Here is a 6,322-nt window from a genome sequence, read left to right as displayed (position 1 = left end):
TAGAATGTGGCCAACGCTCTTATTTTGGACTTGTAGTTTTAAAAGTAAAATAGATTCAACGTTTTTAAGAATTTATATTATATTTGTAATATCCAATCTATATATATAAAATTCAAACCAGTTTTCAAAAACATTTAAAAAAATTTAATATGTTTTTCAGAAAGCTGGGTACAAAAGTATACAGAAAAATATGTAAACGCATTTTCTTTTGGCACAAATTAACGCTCAAATGTTGAATATGCGTGGCACAACCATTGTATATCTATTGCCCACAAGATCCGGAAATATATAGTGTCTTGTCCTTATTCCAATGGCAACTAGAATATGTTTTGAAATCCGAAGTAATGGTTGTTGTGATGTGTTGATGAAGTGGAGAAAAGACGGATCTCCACGTATCTCTCATGCTGAACACGAACCTGCATGCATACCAAATGCCTCATGCGGTGGAACAACGGCTAGCTTGGCTGTCAGCAACGTCCATTAACTGTTGGCTCCAATGTCCATTACCAGCTAGCTCCCGACTGTAAAAACCTATCTAATGGAGCAATCCCTTATCTCTCTCGAATATGCTAACTAGTTCTAGCTTCAATTCTTGTGCTCGTGGTCTATATGAAGAACTTGAACCAGTAGCGGCCATCTCACAAAGTACCAACTGTATACCAAACAGTCTCGCAGATCCTCTTTTTCTTTTACGCCTCGAGGAAGTCCAAGGTTCGAGCATGTAAGTACCAACTGTATACCAGCCCACATGTTCAGAATGGTACAATATACGAGTATCTTGTGTCCTCTAAAACATCCTGCATAGGTTTGTTGACAGTGCGTAGCCTGTAAAGTAATAATATCTTGATCTAATAGCAGAATATATAGAATCTACTGTTGGTTAAGACGTGGTGCTGTCCGTGATATCATTTGAATTATTTCTTCGAAGAACGGTGAAAACCAAGTCTTCCAGATCTCCATCCTGCCTGTTATTCGGGCGTGTCTGCTCAGATAATCTTTCGACGCCCTGGAAGACATCCATCTCTTGGGATGTAGACAGGCGATGAATGCCCCCATGCATGTCCCGCACGTTATAACTGCTCCATGAACGCTCATCCTCCATAGCCCCCTCATTGTAATTATTGATTGCAACGTTGCCGCATCGAATCTGTTGATGGTGGTCTTCCGTAGGATCCAAATAGTCTTTATTATAAGAACTGTTGCTTTTGCAATTATATGTTAAACTTGACATTTCCGATTGCTTGTCATTCAAATATTCAGGACTTGGTGAAGCCCCCACTGAGCTGCTACTGGCTGCGAGCTGAGCATAGCCGACAGCCAATTCTTCTTTCAAATTCACAACCTGCCATTGAAAAACAAAACGATTTCAGGCATCTCAGGCGTCATCAGATATTAAATATCTCGTTAATCTAAAATGAAACATCTAAAGGAATTTGCTTGCATGGAAATGGGGATGAAAGAAAAGGTGCAGTTCAGTTGCAGTTGATAGACCTACCTGTTGCTGAAGACCATAAATATGCGAAACGCAACCATAAACGGGATCCTGAAGTCTGGTGGAGAGTAGTAGCAGCTCTTAGCGGCGAACGGGTAAGTAATACTTCTCTAATCTGCCATTTAGTGGGGATAAAATACCGCATATTGTGATTAATCTGAAAACGTAAAATAGAAATGTATTTCTTTCTTGCTGTTTCAACTCAGACTATATTTACCGTTTATTACAAACCTAGTATGTTGTTTGAAAATTGGATGTGATTCTGTCTTGCTAATGGAGTATTAATCTATTTAAATGGCATTCATGGTTTAGAGGGATGTGATTCTGTCTTGCTAATGGAGTATTAATCTATTTAATTCATAGTTTAGAGCTATAATTATTATTCTAGCAGCCTATGCGGCAAAAAAATCATTAGACTGGCCAGAATTATGCAACTGCTCTGAAGTTTGATTGCTTTTTACCTACAGATTAAGAAGGGGTACTTACAGATTAAGAAAAAGCAAGAGTGAGGCAGTTTACTTCGGGCATAAGCTGCTCGGTTCCGCAGACGACCTTCACAGGCATTATAGGCATTGACAGGGACCAGTTCCGGCGGGAGGCAACCAATTTGGCCTGGCATAGTCTACAAAATGAAGACAGAGACCTGGGATTCTGCAAATACCAGCAATATTAATACGGCGGCGTCTGTACACAGTTTAAACCCTGCTGCTCGCAGATTGTAAAGAAAAACCGAAAATCCCCGGAGTCACAATCACAATGCAAGGTGACAAAGGAGGGTAGCAGTGTATTTAATGAGATGCAGTGGGCCGACGTCAAAAAGACACGGGTGCAGGGCATGCACAAAGACACGGGTGTAGGGCAGGACCTCTCCACAGAGCGCGTACATTGTAACAGGGAACACCACCTTTGCATACCCGCCAGCATACCCGCCAGAAGTAATGCTAGCATTAAAACCATACACCCCTGACGGTTCGCTGAAAATGCACCGCACTTAATTGCTTTAACATATGGTTTAGGTTCGGATTACCTTCGGATTACGTTAGGTCCTCGGGAGGAGGCCAAATAAGGTGATTTATAAATATGTCTTCAAGAAACTTGGTATATAGTTGATGAGCGGGCATCAAAAGCAGGTCAATTAATGCTAAATAGCTCGCGAACGATTACTATAGTCCTGCCTGAGGGCAGGGACTAATAAAGTATGTCACTAGTCCTTGGATTCAGAGGGAGCTTTGAATATCGAAACCTAAGCAAGCAAATCTCACTCGTGTCATTATAAATATCCAAGTATTGACAAATACCTAGGGATGGTATGTTGTTTTCAAATGTACTGATTTGCATAAACCCTCATTTTATTAGTGCCAAAAACCTCATTCTTGAGATGGTATTGCTATATGTTGAGTGTTTTAGTTTAAGTTTAGCTTATTTTAGTTGAACTTGTTTTGAATAAGAATTAGTTCCTAAATTTAGCATTCAGTATGAATGCAAAAATATTTATTGTTGCCAAATAACACTCTCGGACTGTTGGAGAGTCAAATTGTAAAATTATCACTTAAAATAGGTTTCGAGAGTTATTAGATCCTATTAATGTGGATCTAAATAGAATTCTCATATATTTTAAAATGAAAATTGTAATCGAAAAATAGTGAGTGTGGGTGAATGAGAAATAATGAGGAACAGAGAATTTCTTTGTGTATTTTTATGTTAAAAATCTAGTGTCTTGTTTTAATGACCATGTTTCTCTCTGCGTTATCAATAAGTACTATGTATCTAATATTATTTGTAAATCTCAATTCAATTGATCGTAATTTTGATCAATTGAACACTATCAAAATCTATGAATGAATAGTTTGAGTGTGAGAGAATCTTTGCATACATTTGACTGAGTATGATTAGCCTGAGTTTGAGAGAAATGTTGTGTGAGAAGAATGCAAATTCGTTTATGAAAACCTACTGGAATCGTTGAATCAAAAGTTCAACAGTGTGGATGTGGTATTACCATTCAACCCTTGTCAAATAACATATCAATTTTTTTTCATTGTGGTTATCACTTGGAGGAATGAGTGAGCAGGATTGATCAAAATAGAGATTTGTGTGAATAGAAAGTCTAAGAAAATAGTTGAAGGATTGAACTCAGTGTAACCAGATTAACGCTTGGAAGAAATCGATGTCAAATTAAGGGATTCGATTTTTTTTTGGATCTTAATTTAAAGAAAATCAAATATAGAACACACACTTCCATACTTCCATAATGATTTTACACCGTCAGATTGAAAAGTTATGGTCATGATTGATTATGGATAAGGAAAAGGTATGGTTGAATGGTCAAATTTGTTTACACCATCAATTCAAATTCCATCAACAGTGACCGAGTCATGATGAGCCATAGGTAAATTCATTTTAAACTGTGTGATGAAAATTTATTTAAAATTCAGTTATAAAATGGTTTTTGATGTTCATAAGTGAATGTATTGTTAAACCCTTGTGTTTTTGAAATTGATGACGTGATAAACATAATGAGAAATCAGAGAGAGAGAGTTGTATTCATTGGGTTATCTAAGTTCCTGCACCAAACTCTTATGATATATTGTGAAGGGGAGTATCATTCCATTCATCTCTTGCAGTATACGGTACCCATGAAAACCACACCAAAAACAAAAAATATGACCAAAAACCCAATGAAGAAAACCTTAGTCTTATTCTTGCAATCAAATTATTGGCTCATGAACAGTTGATAAGATGCTAAAAGGATTACCATTTTTTATTCTCTAGATATTTTTTATTCCCTGGCAAATCCTTAAATCCTCTAATTAGTCTCCGGCTATTACTTATTCCCACTCGAATCCACTCAAATCCTCAACCAAGAACCTTACCATATGTTGTGTTGGGTCTCCAAAATGTCATCCATTTCACCCTCTTTTCTTTCATTTTACTTCAATATTTACCATATTCCAAAGCTCCATAACCATACACTAAGAACATATTCATGATTACATATGGGTTTAGACATATTATTTTCCAATACATTTATTTTGGTATTTTGAGTGAATTTATGGTTAAATATTAGAACAATAACATGTATTCACTTATATATAAAAGTTGGATGAGTTTTTTGTTGTGTGTAGGCATATTGAAGATTCCAACAAAGTCATATTTGTCTTCTAAGTCTCAAATTTGAATTTTTTCTTCAAACTCTTAAAGATTTGAGGAATATTTGGGATCATTGATCAAGCATATTTCATGGAGAAGAATCGTGGAAGTTTTTATAAGTGTCTCCTATCAAATCTATGAGAGATTTGTGAGAGGATGTGTAGAGATGTTACTTTATATAGGTTAACACATGGTTGCAACCACATGATATATTTGTGGATCAAGGAGATATTTGTGGATCTACATTTATTAATTAGTTATCTTTACTTTTGTATAAATAGGAGTGCCTTATCCATTCAAAGATGGGTTGAGTTTTGGAATGCTAAAGAATGGAACTATTCTTATATGTTATGAATACCATTGTAGTTCACTTATTGTTCAGTTAATACAATCCTTGGATATGTTTATTCTCTCATGATGAGATATGGTGTTTGATGAATAGTTTCCTCAACATTCCACCTCTTATAAACTTCAGAATGGCTACCTAATGAGTATGAGTGTATTTTAATGTTTCATTTTTGCAAGATGAATTATTTTCTTTTATTTTCATTTTATGCAATGTTTATTTCAAGTCTTTTGATCATATGCTTTGTTGCTAATTTTGATTTATGTTCTTTTGCAGATCAAGCAATTCATTTCACTTGCATATATTATTTCATAACATAGTTTTATTGCACAATAATTCATAGGCAAAGCATGGTTTTAATTTATGAATGAACTCTAAGCTTTGAACACACATTGAATTCCTAAATTTCTTTACAGTCTTCAGTGCCTTCATAGATTAAATTTACAAGCTTTCATAGACTATATTTACTTGCCTTCCTACATTCTTAGACTAAATATCAATAGTTTTCATAGATTAAGTTTACATGCTTTCATAGATTAGATTTACCTGCTTTCATAGATTAATTTTCCAATGCTTTCCCAGATTAATTTTGAATGTTTTCATTAGATTAAAAGTTTACTTTCCTAAAATATATTGTCCTTTCTTTCATTAGATTAGAACAATTGTCTTTGATTTTACTTCCATTGAGAATAGGCATTTCATTGCTTTCATCAAAGTTGAGTATATGTGTGTGCTTTGACTAGATTTCATCTCATAGATTTTCCTTACGTTTGTAGTCTTTAAAATTCAAATATTTTTTAGATTAAGATTTTGTTTTCACTTAATTGCATTCTTTTAATTCATTTTCATAGGTTTACCATTCATTTCTCGCTATTTATAAATTAGAATTCTTCTTTTAGAATTAAAATTGAAAGTTGATTTCCTAGCATATAATCTGCAAGTATACGAACCTGGATTGATAATTTAATGCTAAGTAATTTAACCTGGAATTAGATTACCAAACATGTTGAATGCTCGATCTTCCCCAATGCAATCCTCGCTCAAATCCTTAGTCAAGAACCTTACCTTGTGTTGAACGTTTAAGCTTCCCCAAATGCAACTCTCACTCGAATCATAATATTTTAAAAATATATTAGCATGTATTGTAATGTAGCATATCATTTTCCAAAATAGTTAAAGAGATATAAAGGAAATCATGGACATAACTATTTTTCAATAATCCCATATAATATAAGATAAATAATTTAAAAACAGAAAATCATAATATTCTTTAAAGATAAATACTCTTCACTGATAAATATGCATATATATTTAAAAATTATTATCAAAAATGATAG

At 34.4% G+C, this 6,322-nt stretch overlaps 2 long non-coding RNA genes across 2 annotated transcripts; one reads left to right on the top strand and one right to left on the bottom strand.

Moving 5' to 3' along the window:
- Positions 1 to 749: 749 nt before the first annotated feature.
- On the bottom strand, positions 750 to 2,086 carry LOC149138709 (uncharacterized). The gene is made up of 3 exons (XR_016264376.1): positions 1,979 to 2,086; positions 1,496 to 1,607; positions 750 to 1,342 (listed from the first exon to the last, which is right to left on the bottom strand). It is a non-coding gene; the product is annotated as an uncharacterized LOC149138709 (long non-coding RNA).
- On the top strand, positions 1,339 to 2,055 carry LOC149138710 (uncharacterized). The gene is made up of 2 exons (XR_016264377.1): positions 1,339 to 1,587; positions 1,960 to 2,055. It is a non-coding gene; the product is annotated as an uncharacterized LOC149138710 (long non-coding RNA).
- Positions 2,087 to 6,322: the final 4,236 nt, after the last annotated feature.

This window comes from Pinus tabuliformis, chromosome X (genome assembly GCF_031772625.1).
Source record: "Pinus tabuliformis cultivar Carrire ecotype Pingquan chromosome X, CPIR1, whole genome shotgun sequence".
Taxonomy (NCBI): domain Eukaryota; kingdom Viridiplantae; phylum Streptophyta; class Pinopsida; order Pinales; family Pinaceae; genus Pinus; species Pinus tabuliformis.
This window is presented reverse-complemented; position numbering and strand designations above follow the sequence as displayed.